The sequence below is a fragment of the Labeo rohita genome, chromosome 3 (assembly GCF_022985175.1).
Source record: "Labeo rohita strain BAU-BD-2019 chromosome 3, IGBB_LRoh.1.0, whole genome shotgun sequence".
NCBI lineage: Eukaryota > Metazoa > Chordata > Actinopteri > Cypriniformes > Cyprinidae > Labeo > Labeo rohita.
This window is the reverse complement of record NC_066871.1, coordinates 31,144,972-31,161,874: the sequence shown is the minus strand read 5'-3', so window position 1 is coordinate 31,161,874 and position 16,903 is coordinate 31,144,972. Positions and strand designations below refer to the sequence as shown.

General features: G+C 36.8%; 1 protein-coding gene across 2 annotated transcripts in view; it reads right to left on the bottom strand.

Moving 5' to 3' along the window:
- grin2ca (glutamate receptor, ionotropic, N-methyl D-aspartate 2Ca) overlaps positions 1 to 16,175 on the bottom strand; it is a 113,823-nt gene extending 97,648 nt beyond the window's left edge. The window contains exons 1-2 of one of the 2 annotated variants that reach the window (XM_051105401.1): positions 15,815 to 16,175; positions 15,208 to 15,662 (exon numbers count right to left, since the gene is read on the bottom strand). The gene's annotated coding sequence lies outside the window, so the exon portion shown is untranslated. Of the gene's footprint in view, positions 1 to 15,207 lie in introns of both variants that reach the window. The other variant, XM_051105392.1, reaches the window with a different exon arrangement.
- Between the last annotated feature and the right edge of the window lie 728 nt (positions 16,176 to 16,903).

Genomic DNA, 16,903 nt, shown 5'->3' with positions numbered 1-16,903 from the left:
TATATTGACGTCTTTCTGTGGTTGAAACACTGATTGAGCGATTACATGAGACACGATACAGATTCCGGTAAGTTGTACTCTTTCTTTTAACATACCTTTGGACATTCATTCATGTTTTTTTCATGCTGAAACTGCTAATAAACCAGAGGAAATGATCAGTTCATGTGCCTCTTCTCTTGCACTGAGGTGCTACATCGATCTGTCACTCCATTAAACAGCGCCAAAACGACGTTTATTGTTTGAATACTGTAATAAAATGGACAGAATTTGAAATCTGAGACTTTTCATACCAAAAGTAACACAAAGCACAAAGCTTCTTGCGATTTATTAGATGGGAGGTGTGCTGCAATGTTCCCTTCATTAAAACAGGCCAAACTGGCGTGCGTTTCCCAAAAGCATCATTAGCCGACTATGGTCGCAAGTTCTGTCGTTACCAACATAGTTCAACAAACATTCGCAAACAGTGTCACAAACTTACGTGGTTTGAACTACAGCTCTCGACCTGTGGTTAGAAGCATAGTTCCTTGTTAGTAAGACATATGGGCTGAATAAATTATGCTCTTGGGCACAATAAGCAAGCTAACATGCAGTACAGTCTATATCTTTTTAAATAGTGCACATGTGCATAAATGCCTACGGGAACCCCGGTGTATAAGAAGGAAACCCGTGATGAATCAAGCTTCAAATAAAGTGAAATGACAGGGAACAAAAAATAGTACATTAGTCATCAGGTGCCATTTTTAATATAGCTGCACTTTAGAGATCTCCAATCAGTTAAACAGCATAAATTATTACTCGGTGACGTCATTAACAACTGTCCTACATTGTTGAACTAATGTGGTTCAAATGACACAGATGCGACCATGTTCGGGAAACAGTCGTGACTAGCTAGTTAGTTTCCACAACAATGCGTCGTACTATGGAGGTTAATCAGTGAGTTACGTCGTTGTATGGGAAACGCACCCCTGATCAAATCTTGGAATTTAAGAATCAATATCGTTTTGTAAAAAACAAATGTGACCCTGGACCACAAAACCAGTCATAAGGGTCTTTTTTTTAAAAAAATTGAGATTTATACATTATCACAAAGCTCAATATATAAGCTTTCATTGATGCATGGTTTGTTAGGATATATTGCTAAGATGCAACTATTTGGAAATCTGGAGTCTTGAGGGTGCAAAAAAATCTAAATATTAAGAAAATCGCCTTTAAAGTTGTCTAAATGAAGTTCTCAGAAATGCATATTACTAATGAAAACTTAAGTTTTGATATATTTACAATAGGAAATTTACAAAAGAAATATGACCTTTATTTAATATTCCAATGATTATCGGCATAAAAGAAAAATCAACAATTTTGACCCATACAATGTATTGTTGGCTATTGCTACAAATATACCCGTGCTACTTATGACTGGTTTTGTGGTCCAGGGTCACAAAGAATATAAATATAAATAATATAAATATACAAATTAATATAAAATAATAAAAGAAAATACTGTTTGATTATTTCTACTTCAAAACTTCATGTGTTACTTGGTGTTTCTTTGTAACTGTGAAATGTACTAGCAATCTGACTGAAAATTGTTTCAAATAAATCCTACAGTAATTTATGTCAAGAGTGTCTCAACTTTTTGGGGCAGACCAATCAAAAATTGTCAAAAAATGACAATCACTTTTGGTGCACAAATCAGTCAGGCTCACTGAATTGCAGGAAAAGGATTTCCACACAGAACATTAAAAGCAAGAAAGTTTGAGAAAAAACACAGTAACTGGTTTCAGCAATAACACTTACACCTTAGACATAAATTTTATCCTAAACTCTCTACATAGAAAAAAAAAAAGGTTATAACCTTTTTCACACAGCTTCTCTCTCATCAGCATTACTCTTGACCATCATAAAGGACACAGATCTGGTCCTGGATCAGCGCCTGGGACATTCTGTAAAGATCTCTATTAACCCAGAGTCCTAGAAGGATGCAAAGAGTCCATCCATCAAGATCTTTTTCCCCAAACACATTTCTCACTCACTGTCAGCCTTCTTAGCACAACAAGCCGATTTTCTTTTTCTTTTTCTGGTCTGGTTTTGCGTGAGAGTGAGGATTTTTTTTTTTTGCCAGGCTGTTTAACTGTAATAACATCTGAAAGGCAGCAGATTACGCTGGAATTGAAAATGTGTTGCACGGGCAACGATCCATTTTACTTGACACATGTAGCCGTTGACTCCATATATCTCATATGGCATCGCTGTTAACGCTAAACTCCAGTGCATGTTGGGTTATGGAGCGCAGAAAAAGCATATACTGGGTTTTCATGTATGTATAGATACGTATGTGTGTGTGCGTGGATGCGTGGGCTATTTGGAGTGCGGGATCACGATAAGACGGCCTTAAGCTGAGGTTGTGGCATCCGCCACTGAATCTCCACTCATCCAGATGTCACCGGACTGCTTTAACAGCAGCGTATCTGCTTCCCTCGGCTCTCGCATAACGCTCACTTTCTCCAACTCGCACAGCCGCCGACCCACTCACGCAGAGTAATCCGCGTATAAACATACCACTTTGTTTTGTAATCTGGCTTGTGGTTTGACACCCATTTGCCCCTCAGTCTTTCATGTGTTGAAAATGTAGTAACTTTCAGTGACCTTTTGCACAGGAAGGGATGCAGCTGTGTTAGTCACATCTGTAGTGTGAAAAAATGATTTTACAAAAATACTTCTATGCTGCTATACTTGAAAGGGATAGTTCACCTAAAAATGAAACTTCTGTCATGATTTACTCACACTCTTGTCACTACAAGTCTGAGGTGTGTTTCCCAAAAGCACTGTTAGTTCTATTGAACTGCGTTGGTAATGACGGAACTTGCCACCATAGTTGCTTTTTGGGAAACCCCTGCGTGATCTTCTTTTGTGGAACAAAAAAGACTTTTTGTTCCCATGCAATTAAAGTCAAAGGGGTCCAATGTTATTTTGTACCACACAGACTAGTGTTGACATTGTTGCTAAAATTAAAATTAGGATTAAACTATTAAAAATAGTGTTCGTTAATGGATAAAATAAAATAAATAATTAACTTAAAAAAATAATTTTGCTTTGGCAACTAACTGAAAAAATGTAGTGAAAGTAAAGTAGGTAGCAAAATGTGACATAAACGTAAATAAGTAGTAAAATTAATTATTAAACTGTAAAATTAATTTTTAAATCTTTTGAGTTTAAAATACAATAAAATAAATAAAATAAAAGTTAAAAAATTAAAATTAGAAATTTTGCCTTGGCAACTAACTGGAAAAAAAAGTTAGTTGTAAAAGTAAAGTAGAAAAATTTAAAATTAAAGTAAATGAGTAGTAAATGTAATTTTCTTTACTTATTTATTTATTTACTAAATTTAATTACTTCATAGTAAAATGAGTTCGAATTCAAGAATAAAATTAAAAAAAAAAAAGAAAAAAATTACAAATGCTACCTTGGCAACTAACTGAAAAAAATATGTAATGGTAACATTTTTTAAATATTTTGAGTTCTAGAATAAAATAAATTAAAAAACAAAAATTAGAATAGCTGCTTTTGCAATTAACTGAAAAAATAAGTCAGTAGTAAAATTAATTATTTGATGTTAAAACAAATTTTTAAATCTTTTGAGTTCAAAATTAAATTAAATTAAATTAAATTAAATTAAATTAAATTAATGCCTTCTTGGCAACTAACTGAAAAAAAGTTAGTAGTAAAAGTAAATTAAAATTAAGAAATTAAGTAGTAAACTAAGTAGTAAAATGTAAAATAAAAGTAAATAAAATTTCATAGTAAAATTATTGTTTTTTAAATCTTTTGTGTTTTAAAATAAAATACAATAAAATAAAATGAGAAATGCTGCCTTGGCAACTAACTGAAAAAGTGAAAAGTGAAAAAGTAAAGTAAGTAGTAAAATGTAAAATACAAGTAAATAAGTAGTAAAATTAATTATTTAATAGTAAAATTAATGTTTAAATCTATTGAGCTCTATAATAAAATTGAAAAAAACTGCCATTCCTTTTCATTGTATATAAAAAACACATTTTACATAACTATTACACAAATAGTTAATTTTATGACTTATTTACTTTTATTTTACATTTTACTGCTTACTTTACTTTTACTACTAACTTACACATTCAAAATAAATTCAGAATAAAGAAGCTCAGTGAGTAAATTATGACAGAATTTTCTTTTTTGGGTGAACTATTGGGTGAATTAATACTTGTAATGAAAAAAAAAAAAAACGTTATAGCACACCTCTTAGGGTTAGTGATTTGAACAAACTCCTAACTCCAAATATGAACAATAAACAACAAGTGTAAAACTACATTTGCAAAGTCATTGTAAAAATTACTGATAAATATTACATATTAGAGATGTAATATTCCCATTAAGCGTTTTATGCTGCAGTGCAGGGGAGCAGAGGCATGATTTGGTGTTTGCTGTTGTTTTCTTTGCATCTACAGCGTTCTCTTTTCTTCTTTGCCAGAGGACATTATAGTGGACAAGGTGCACTTGGATTGCATTCTGAATACAAATACAAACACGTGTTTTGTTGACAGTTACACCTGAGCGCGCCAACGGAGGTTCCCCGCTACCGGAGCTTCGTGTGTGTGAGACAGAGAGACACGTGCGTAATCACATTTCCACCTGCAGTCAAAGGAGAAATGTTCATTTCCTGCCCGTTTCTTAGGGGAATTACACTGATTGACAGATTATTTGGTCATGGGAGCTTGTTGCTTAAAAACTGTACAATTTCCCCTACATGACCTTGGAGCAATCCTGCAAGCTCTGCTCTTTCATCTGTCCCTCAGTGGCTGTGTGATGCTTGTCATGTAATATTGTTGGATTGAACTCATTTGCATCACTAACCTCTCTACCCTTTAATTCAGATTCATATAAAAAAAAAATCATTGCATTTCTATTCTCAAAATGTGGTAACAAACATGTCCCTTCTATCCATCTATCCATCTATCTATCTATCCATCTGTTTGTCTGTCTATACATCCAGCCAGCGATCGTTCTATTTATCTATCCATCCATTCATCCATCCGTATGTCTATCTAGTCATCCATCCATCCATTTAGTCATCCATTCGTCCACCTGTCCGTCCAATCATCATTCTGTTTATCTGTCTGTCCATCTGTCTATTTATCTATCCATTCATATATCCATCCATCCATCAGTCCATCCGTCTATCCATCATTCTATCTATCCATCTATCCATCTATCTGTCCATCCATCCTTCCATCCATCTGTCCGTCCATCAATCCATCTATCTGTCCATCCATCCTTCCATCCATCTGTCCGTCCATCAATCCATCTATCTGTCCATCTGTCTGTCTATCTATCCAACCATCTATCTATCCTTCTGTCCATCCATCCGTCTGTCTTTTTCTATCCATTAATTTATCCATCCATCAGTCTGTCTGTCTGTCTGTCCATCTGTCTATTTATCTATCTATCCATCCATCCATTAGTCTGACTGTCTATCCATTCATATGTCTATCTATCTATCTATCTATCTATCTATCTATCTATCTATCTATCTGTCTGTTTTTCTGTCTATCCATCCATCCATCTGTCTGCCCAGCCATCCTTCTGTTTATCTATCCGTCCGTATATCTGTCTATCTATCCATCCATCCATCTGTTTGTCTTTCTATCCATCCATCCGTCCAGCCATCATTCTGTTTAGCTGTCCATCCATCCATCCATCCCACTTGTCTGTCTATTTATCTATCCATCCATCCATCAGTCTGTCTGCCTGTCTGTCTATCCATCCATCTGTCTGTCCATGTGTCTATTTATCAATCCACCCATTCGTCTGTCTATTTGTCTGTCTGTCCATCCATCAATCCATCCATCTGTCTATTTATCTATTTATCCATCCATCCATGTCAGTCTATCCATCCATCGACTGTGCTATTTATAAATTCATCCATCCATCCATCCATCCATCCATCTCTCTCTGTCTATCCATCCCATCCATCAATCCATCCATCGTGTTTATATTTATCCATCCATCCATCCATCCATCCATCCATCCATCCATCCATCCATCAATCCATCCATCCATCCATCCATCCATCCATCCTCATCCATCCATCCATCCATCCATCAATCCATGTGTGTATTTATCCATCCATCCACCCACCCATCCATCCGTCATCTGTCTATTTATCAATCAATCCATCCATCCATCCGTCTATTTATCTATTTATCCATCCATCCTGTCAGTCTATCCATCCATCGACGGTGCTATTTATAAATCCATCCATCCATCCATCCATCCATCCATCCATCCAGCCACCCATCCATCCATCCGTCATCTGTCTATTTATCAATCAATCCATCCATCCATCCGTCTATTTATCTATTTATCCATCCATCCATGTCAGTCTATCCATCCATCGACTGTGCTATTTATAAATTCATCCATCCATCCATCCATCCATCCATCCATCCATCCATTTCTCTCTGTCTATCCATCCCATCCATCCATCCATCCATCAATCCATGTGTGTATTTATCCATCCATCCATCCATCCATCCATCCATCCATCCACCCACCCATCCATCCATCCGTCATCTGTCTATTTATCAATCAATCCATCCATCCATCCGTCTATTTATCTATTTATCCATCCATCCATGTCAGTCTATCCATCCATCGACTGTGCTATTTATAAATTCATCCATCCATCCATCCATCCATCCATCCATCCATCCATTTCTCTCTGTCTATCCATCCCATCCATCCATCCATCCATCAATCCATGTGTGTATTTATCCATCCATCCATCCATCCATCCATCCATCCATCCACCCACCCATCCATCCATCCGTCATCTGTCTATTTATCAATCAATCCATCCATCCATCCGTCTATTTATCTATTTATCCATCCATCCTGTCAGTCTATCCATCCATCGACGGTGCTATTTATAAATCCATCCATCCATCCATCCATCCATCCATCCAGCCACCCATCCATCCATCCGTCATCTGTCTATTTATCAATCAATCCATCCATCCGTCTATTTATCTATTTATCCATCCATCCATGTCAGTCTATCCATCCATTGACTGTGCTATTTATAAATTCATCCATCCATCCATCCATCCATCCATCCATCCATTTCTCTCTGTCTATCCATCCCATCCATCCATCCATCCATCAATCCATGTGTGTATTTATCCATCCATCCATCCATCCATCCATCCATCCACCCACCCATCCATCCATCCGTCATCTGTCTATTTATCAATCAATCCATCCATCCATCCGTCTATTTATCTATTTATCCATCCATCCTGTCAGTCTATCCATCCATTGACGGTGCTATTTATAAATCCATCCATCCATCCATCTTTCTCTCTGTCTATCCATCCATCCATCCATCTGTGTATTTATCCATCCATCCATCCATTCATCCATCCATCCATCCATTCATCCATCCACCCATCCACCCACCCATCCATCCGTCATCTGTCTATTTATCTATCTATCCATCCATCGATTGTTCTATTTATTGAATCATCCGTCCGTCCGTCTATCTATCTATCCATCAATCCATCCATCCAGCCATCATTCTATTTATCCATCCATCCATCTGTCTATTTATCTATCCATCCATCGATTATTCTATTTATTGAATCATCCATCCGTCTGTCTATCCATCTTTCCATCTGTCCATCTATTTATCTATCCATCTATCCATTTGTCTATCTGTCCATCCATCTATCCATCCAGCGATTTATCTATCGATCCAATTTTCCATCCATGCATTTTTCATCTATTTATTAATCCTTCTTTCTTTCTATCTACAAAGCTTTAGTGCAGGGTCTGACAAGCTTGTAAAAATAAAAACAAAATACTATAAATTAAAAATAAATCTAAAAACAAATACAAATAAATATGCATGTAAAAATAGAAGCAGAAACAGCAGGTATAACTGCATAAATGTTATACCTGCAAACAGTACCATGCTACATTTTTATCACGTCTTCACATCGCATATTTAATTCCTGCAATGGAAAATGGTTATATACTGCTATTTTTAATACTAGTATGCTATACCAAACACAGCCGGTTGTTAAAACACTTGCTGCAATTGTGACATAAAATAATATTTTTTTTTTTTTATTTTGACAATGACTGTTAAGTGTGTGTTGTTGTTATCAGGTTCTCCTCACCACTGGAGTCAGTTTAAAGTCATTTAAACATTTCATTAAGCTGATCAGCTCCAGGCGACACATAATGTAACAACTTGCTGACGATGCATTGTCCTGTATTGTGTGATGCAGTGCTGGATGTTGTTTCTGAGAGACAGATCTCATCAAGCGGTGAAAGCAATGCCAGTCACTCATCTAAAATACTGGACAACAGAACTGTCTTAAAGAAACAGCTTACTCAAAAATAAAACATTACCATTTACTCACCCTCATGTCGTTCCAAACCTGACTTTTGTCCACACTAAAAACACTATATCGCATGGAAAGTTTTGGTCAGTTCCTCACACAAAGCTACTGTATAAAGTCACAATATGTGAAATATAGTCACAGTGTAAACATTCTGTAAAACATCACCCGTTGAGTTACACAAAAGAAAGAAAGTCATAAGAGTTCAAAACCACATGAGAGTGAGTAAATGAGGACAGAATTAAAATTTTGGGTGAACAACCATAGTTCAAACAGTCATTGAATTTACTGCACTGTCATTATGGCTTTCAGCGTCGTCTTCATAAAACCACATCTATTCATTAAACTGCCAGCAAGAATGCCACTGCTGCCCCAGTGTAATTCATTTACTCCATGTGCCTCTGTGCAAAGATTGAACGCCGTTCTGTGGCATTGGGTGATCTCAGACAACATAATAAATGGAATGTAATTCCTCACATCAACTGCTGAAATGTTTTAGTCCCACTGATACTGAACCGTGTTTGTTTACCTGTGGTGTAGCACTAACGCCTTTGTGTGTGTACTACATAAACACTTTTTGTGCACATCTAACACGAGCAATATCGGCGTATGTTTGGGGTGGATATGCAGTGCATGTTTAGCCGTAGTAAGGATTAAGACAGCATCTGTTTAGAAATGTCTGTTTGACTGCTGATTTGACCCATTTGCACTGGTCAACACCCTGCTACACAGAAAACAAATCTTGCATTCGAAATACAAAGTTTGGTCACCTTGATACTAGTGTGTTGTAAATTATTTTTATATTTAATATTTTCTGATTTCATTAAATTTTTTCAAAAATCATTTTAACAGTTTTTATTGCCTATATACATTTTATTTTTTTATTTGAGCTTTATTCATTTTAGCACATAGTTAAACTAAATTAAAATGATTAATGTTCCCTCCTTAATTTCAGTTAATGAAATGCAAAGATTTTTTATGGTTTTAGTTAATAACCTTGATTGTAAGTCATTGCTAGGTTTTTGCTATGCAGTTGCTGAGTGAAAAATCAAACAAGCTGTCAACTTCCTTTTTATAGGGAATAAATGTCTGCACCAAAATGTAAATGCAACTGATTTTTATTTAAAAAAAATAAAAAATAAAAAATGAAGCTTGCCAGTGAGAAATTCACCACCAAGAAGACTGCCAGGGTGTTGCTTTGCATTTTCTAAGTTTGTGCATCTATCTATCTACAGTACAGTACAGTAAACTTTAAGACTTTTAAAACTTTTTTCCATACTGTTTAAAAAAAAATACAGTGACATGAAGTTCTTTGCATTTCGATTCATTTTAATTGTACTTCCTTACATTTAAACGTGGGCTGCATTTCTGGATCCACTTTTCTACCTCAGTTCAAACTGAATTTAGTTTGCATATTAAAGGAGAAGTTCCTTTCCAGAAAAAAAATGTACAGATAATTTACACACCCCCTTGTCATCCAAGAAGTTTATGTCTTTCTTTCTTCAGTTGTAAAGAAATTATGTTTTTTGAGGAAAATGTTTCAGGATTTCTCTCCATATAATGGACTTCTATGGTGCCCGTGAGTTCGAACTTCCAAAATGCAGTTTAAATGCTGCTTAGAAGGGCTGTAAACGATGCCAGCCAAGAAAGAAAGGTTTTATCTAGTTAAACGATTGGTTATTTTCTTTTTTTCTGCAAATTTTTATCTAAACTGTAAAAAATAAAAAACACAATTTGTTGAATCAGCTTAAAATAATTTGTTACCTTGCTGCCCTGCTGTCAAAAACTCCCATCTCATTTTCTTTCAAAAATCATCCTACATCACTGCAGAAGTACAGACCCGGTGTTTACAAAGTGAACATGCAAAGATCAAACGCCCTTTACAAAAAAAGGTAAAACAGTGATGTAGGACGATTTTTAAGTTGGGGAAGAAAACGAGATGGGAGTTTTTCGACATACCCTAACTGTATTGACCCGGAATACACAGAGTTCACGCAGAGCTAGACTACACTCTAAAAAACAATTTGTTGAGTCAACTTAAAATAATTTGTAACCTGGCTGCCTTAAAATTTTAAGTTCAGTTAACTAAAATAAGTTTAGTCAACTTGAAATGTTAAGTTGTACTAAGTAACAACTTAGATATTTGTGTTTGCTAAACTTAACAGATGGGTAAGTAACCCAGCTGCCTTAAAATGTTAAGTTGATTCAACTCAAATATCTGAGTTGTCACTTAGTATAATTTAACATTTCAAGTTGAATAAGCTGAGTTGACTGAACTTAAAATTTTAAGGCAGCCAGGTTACAAATTATTTTAAGTTGACTCCACAAATTGTTTTTTAGAGTGTAGTCTAGTTCTGCGTGAACTCTATGTATTCCGGGTCAATACAGTTAGGGTATGTCGAAAAACTCCCATCTCGTTTTCTTCCCCAACTTCAAAATCATCCTACATCACTGTTTTACCTTTTTTTGTAAAGGGCTTTGATCTTTGCATGTTCACTTTGTAAACACCGGGTCTGTACTTCTGCAGTGATGTAGGACAATTTTTGAAATTGGAGGAGAAAATGAGATGGGAGTTTTTTGACATACCCTAACTGTCTTAAACTGGAATGTACAGAGTTCATGCAGAGCTAGACTAGATGAGCATTTGAGGTAAGAAAAAATATATATAAATTGTCTTTTTTTTTTTTTTTAAGAAAATAACCGATCATTTCATTAAATAAGACCATTCTTCCTCGGCTGTGATCATTTTGAGCCCTTTGAAGCTGCATTTAAACTACATTTTGGAAGTTCAAACTCATGGGCACCATAGAAGTCCACTATATGGAGAGAAATCCTGAAATGTTTTCCTCAAAAAACTTCTTTATGACTGAAGAAAGAAAAACATGAACATTTTGGATGACAAGGGTGTGAGTAAATTATCTGCAAATAGATAATTTCATGCATATCTCAGACATCCATGCGTTTCGGTGAACAGCTTGGTAAGAAATGGTATAATTAATGTTTAGGTGAAATCTGTTTTGCATACAGGATCTGTTGTGTTGCAAGTATTGAGTGTTGACTGATAAGGCGAGTTGATGGTCGGCTCTATGCTGGTTGTGTTCTGTGTAAGCAGAGAACAGATGCATTGATCCCAGGGTTCGCTGGCTCCACACTGCACTGACTTGTCCACCACACAACAGGGTGGACAAACACACACACACTCTCTGACATAGAAGCGCACACAGGCATTTGAGAACCAGCACACACTCACCCTCTCCATGTCTTGGCTCAACTTTCCCAAGCTCTTTCTCTGATCACTCTTATTTGGGAAGGACAAATCTTTTTAAGATTGTGTATGTCTCTATTACTATTGCTGATACTTAATCCTCTAAGGCCTACAGTGTCATATTTGATACACAATTTTCAAAGCCTCTAAATGATCAGCATGTTGTACGCTATGTACTAGATGCCTTCTGTCGTCTGATTGATAGATTATACTTTTTTAACAAGTAAAAGCCTGTTAAGTATCATTCTAAAAATGTTCCCTTTCAGTAGTGGTATAGGTCTTTTTGCTGAGAAATCTTTACTGATTTTTGTTGACCTGTTCTGTCATGAAACTCTAGATGGCGCAGGTCAATAGTTTCTAACTCAATCTGATATAATCATCCTTACGCAGCTGATTGGTTTCTTTTCACATCAGCCACCAGTGAGCTTGCTGCTCAACATTCAAATGCTCGGCTAGAGCTTGCTGTAAAAGTTGCAGTGCTTCAGAAACTAGAGCTGGGACAATAAATTAATGCACTGATTTTGAGCTTAGTTTTTAACAGCAGATGGCACTCTAGGCTGGTTTTTAACCGCAAATGCTCACGAAGAAGAACGCTTGTGCGTTCGACTGAATCATGTAAGTGGTTATATGTACTTGCACCCCAGCTTTTATGACGCACGATTAATGTAAAAACAGCTCAAAGGTATCAGATCACATACCTTTCCGAACTTTATGAATTATTATTTTAGCTTCAAGTGATGTGTGTGTGAGGAACTGGACGCAAGCAGAGTACGGCTGTTTCTAAAGCACGCAGTGCCATCTGCTGTTAAAAACTAAGATCAGAATCGATTCAAGAGAGAATCACAATGCTTTTGGAAAATCTTAGAATCGATGCAGAATCATTTCTCGATTTGCGATGGATCGATTTATTGTCCTAGCCCTTTCAGAAACCCTCCATCTTCCCCAGCTCCACCTGTATAGATCTGCTGTGGGGTGATTTCATGCATGCTATACATGGGGTTTATTTCTTAAAGTAAAAATTACTTTTATATTGTTTGTCATATTTTTAACACTTACTAGACTAAAACTAGACCGTAAACCGAAAAACTAGTCATAAGTTGCAAGGGTATATTTGTATGGGTTAAAATGTTTTATTTTTTGCCAAAAATCATTAGGATATTAAGTAAAGATCATGTTCCATGAAGATATTTTGTGAATTTACTACCATAAATATTTCAAAACTTAATTTTTGATTTGTAATATGCATTGCTAAAAACTTCATTTGGACAACTTTAAAGGCAATTTTCTCAATATTTACAATTTTTTTTTGCACCCTCAGATTTTAGATTTTCAAACAATTGTATCTCAGCCAAATATTGTCTTATCCTAAGAAGCCATACATCAATGAAAAGCCTTCATATTTCAGAAAATGTACCCTTATAACTGGTTTTGTGTCCAGGGTCACAAACATGATACATCAGGCTTTTAAGCAATGTTTATTTGTACGTCTCTCAATTATCATTGTATTATTATTATTGCATGTATTTTTATATGTTTTGCCCCACAACAAAAACTACAGAGCTTTGATTATAAAACAAAGCATCATAAAATATTATTATCTTAAAGAGTGACACCTGATTTATGCTAGTCTGCTGTAATGTTATAAGCCATATAAGCCAAATACATCACATATGATAGTCAACAAAAGTACATATGTATTTTTTGGATTTTTAAAAAAACTAAATCAAAAATCAAAATCATTCTGACTTTTATTTTAGATGTCAACTCTACAACTGAACAAACACAAAACCTTACGGAGATAACTAAGCCACATCTAGAAACTAAAATATCATAGAGAATTCATTTTTCTTTAAACATTCAGCCAATAAACAACAAACAAGCAACCACCCAGAATGCCCCAGCAATGACAAACCTCTTTAATGCAATAAAAACCTTTGAGAGAGTTCCCTCAAAGGCACACTTTTGTGCCTTATCCACACATATACACCTTATAAGAGTTAATAATGTACAAAGGTGAACCTTTGAGTTTATTACCCCAATTACAAAATAAAACTGTAGTTTTTGCAGACCTAAAACAGCTTAACCTTGAGAAATCTAGTAATCTATAGAAAAAAATTGACATGATTTCTCAACTGATCATACAGAAAGCCTAAAATTAAGTCTTGAATGAAGAGAGAACACCTCAGTCTTGACGTAACAGTCGGCCACTTGACGTAACTGTCCTACACTTCTACAAAGCACACTGTGTCCTTCATAGTACACACTTACAAATGCAGTGCCAACCCTACACAGATCTTTCTTACATTTCTCAGCAAATATACTTACAGAGACATCCAAATCCTGTCTACTTGCCCATAACTACAACTCACCATAAAATGAGCTTAAATACAGACATGATTCCTGTGAGGGCAAAGTTCATTCTTATTATTAAAAATAAAATCATCTCAGTTCATAAAACACTGCTATAATAAAAAAGCATTACTATGAAAGCAGTGCTCTGAAGGAGAACGAGGACGCAAGGGCAATCAGGTCATTGTACAAAATCTTTACATTTTTTACATAAATGCTAATAAATGACATTTCTACTCAAATTCCACTCATACAACAGTTGCTTTTTACCAGTCATCACCTGTTTTCCTATTTATTAATTTTTTGATATGACTGACGACTTTAGAGTTATAATTATGATCGTAATGATGTTTTTCCATTTGCCCCGAGGCATATATTTAGCCGGGCTCTTTCTAATTTTGAAACTGTCACCCACCACTGCGATTTCCTAATAACTTTCCCTGAACATTTTGTGCGAGATTACTTGTGATTGGATCTGATAGACCAGCTTTTGTCTTTTTTCTAGCCATCCCAAATACCTCTTCCCATTATCCACCTTGTTCTCACGAAGCACCCTCTTCTCACCACGAAAGTGGCACATTATCACAGCTTCAGCGGGACGAATCCCAAATGCGTCAGTGTGTGCTCCATAATAACTGCTCCCAACAGTAATTACTGAAAGCTGTCATTGCTTCCTATCCAAGATCTCTCAGTTCACCTCTCAACGGAATTCAATTTCTGCCACTTTAACATTCCAGCACAACGTCTTGAACGGGAAACGCGCTCCATCTGCTGTGAGAAGTGATTGATCGCTGTTGTACCTGCAAGTCAGGAACCACAGAGTGACACACTATGCCAACAACACGCATTAACCTACAGGTTTGTTTTCTGGTGTCGATCGCACACCAATGAAAACTTTACGATTTCAACAAGCATCCAACCTGTGGGTGCACCGGCTTGAGATGACACAGTTTCGCAGCCCTGTCTGAACCCAGTAAGGCACTTTCAGGATGATTCATAACCCAAAAACACTTAGCATTCATTTCACACTGCACAAATCCCAAATAAAATCAGTAAAAGACAAATTAACAGGTGCGCGACTTCAAAAATCCAGTTTAAAGTGCATCTACGTGTATGTGTGCGTCCGCAACATCCCTGCCAGAAGTGAAGGTGATCAGTTACCTGCTTTGGCAAACCACATCCAGCCCGGACGCCCGACAGCACATTTTCTCCTCCGTGACTCGTCCTGATTTTTTTCTTCTTCTTTTTTTTCCCCCTGTCCCCCCCTCCTTCTTTCTCTCTCTCTCTCTCGTGGCTCTTGTTTGATTCTATTTCAGTGTAGACAGAACAGCCCACTGTGACAGTGGCATGGTCTCTAGCAGTTTGGCAGAAGGTCACATCATCTTCCGTGAGGGGAGGGTGGGACGGATGGAGGGAGGGGGGGAGGAGAAGAGGAGGTGGCGTGGAGAGATGGAGGGAGAGCGGATGCCAGAGGAGAAATGAGAGGCAGGAGACGGCTGTCCACAAGTGTCCTGGTGCAGACGCGCATAGAGCTCCTTGTCCAGAATGGTCACTGGTTAGGTGGACACGTGTGCCTCAACTCTCATTGGACAGGTCCAAATCTGTCAGCGTCTCATCTGCGTCCAAATCAGAGCGGAAAAAACAATCAGTGATTTTTATACATTTGCAGAAATTTGAATGTTCCGTTGTTCCATGTCAAAACAAATAGGAAATGGAATGTTCAGGGAATTCCGAGCACTTTCAAATCCAAAGAACAAATTCCGTTTACCTTGTTAACTTGTTTCCGACGCGTTCTTTAACTGTAGTCCTCATTCCACTAAAAGACACCACGGATTACTCCAAAAACTGGCAGTTAGAAGGGCACACAGGTGGCACAGGCTGATAGGCGGAGCTTCTTGTTTTAGCCGGCTGTTGATTGCTAGCCAACAGATATTTTAGCTTCTTATTCCCTGGAGTTTGTAATTATTTTCTCGACTTCTGTAGTTGTAAAGCGGTGTCCCGAAGGTGCCTCATTTCACTTTCCCCTGATGTTTTGTTGGACTTGATGTGTTCGTCTGTGGCTGTGGAGTGCAGTTGCGGTTCTCAGATTACTGTAGTTGTAATCCCGGCTCCTTCTGCACTCCATATCAGAGGCAGGACTTGTGAGCCGTAATCATTATGTGGTAAGGATTTATTCTAACTCTCTCTCTCTCTCTCTCTCTCTAACCCTCCTCCCTCCCTTCGTCTCTCCTCTGGACCCTCTTCTCTCTCTCTTTTTAAATAATTCTTCTTAAACAGATGGCTTCCATGATTGTGGGGCATTTCTACTCATTCTTTGAAGTCCAGACACAATATCGGTAGCAATTTCATACTCTGGGAAAGCAATGCTCTCAGCACCGCCACAAATTTTACTTTATAATCTTGTTTATAACCGTACACTTGTGTGTACAGCATCTAGTTGGGTTTTACTAGCAATGGCTCAAATGCTGTAGGCTAATAGAAGGAGGTGGATTTATCTCACTGGACTCATGCTTGAATTATGCAAGTGTACATACACACTACAAACAAACATCATCTATCCATTCATTATTCTGGATGCTGTTAATTCAGCAATCCTGGCATCCAAATGTGGAAAATTCAACTCGTTGAGTTGTTGAACTGAATTGTTGAAGCTGGTGTAATACCCTCAAATGTAGATCTTTATAACTTAGTACTTTAAATGGAGATTTCAACAAAAATTAAAATTCTGTCATAATTTACTCATCCACATGTCATTCAAAACTTGACTTTTTTTATTCTTTGGAACACTAAAGGAGGAAAAGTCAAAACAATCAAGCTCCAAAAGGACACAAGGATAGCATGAAATAGATCCAAAAAT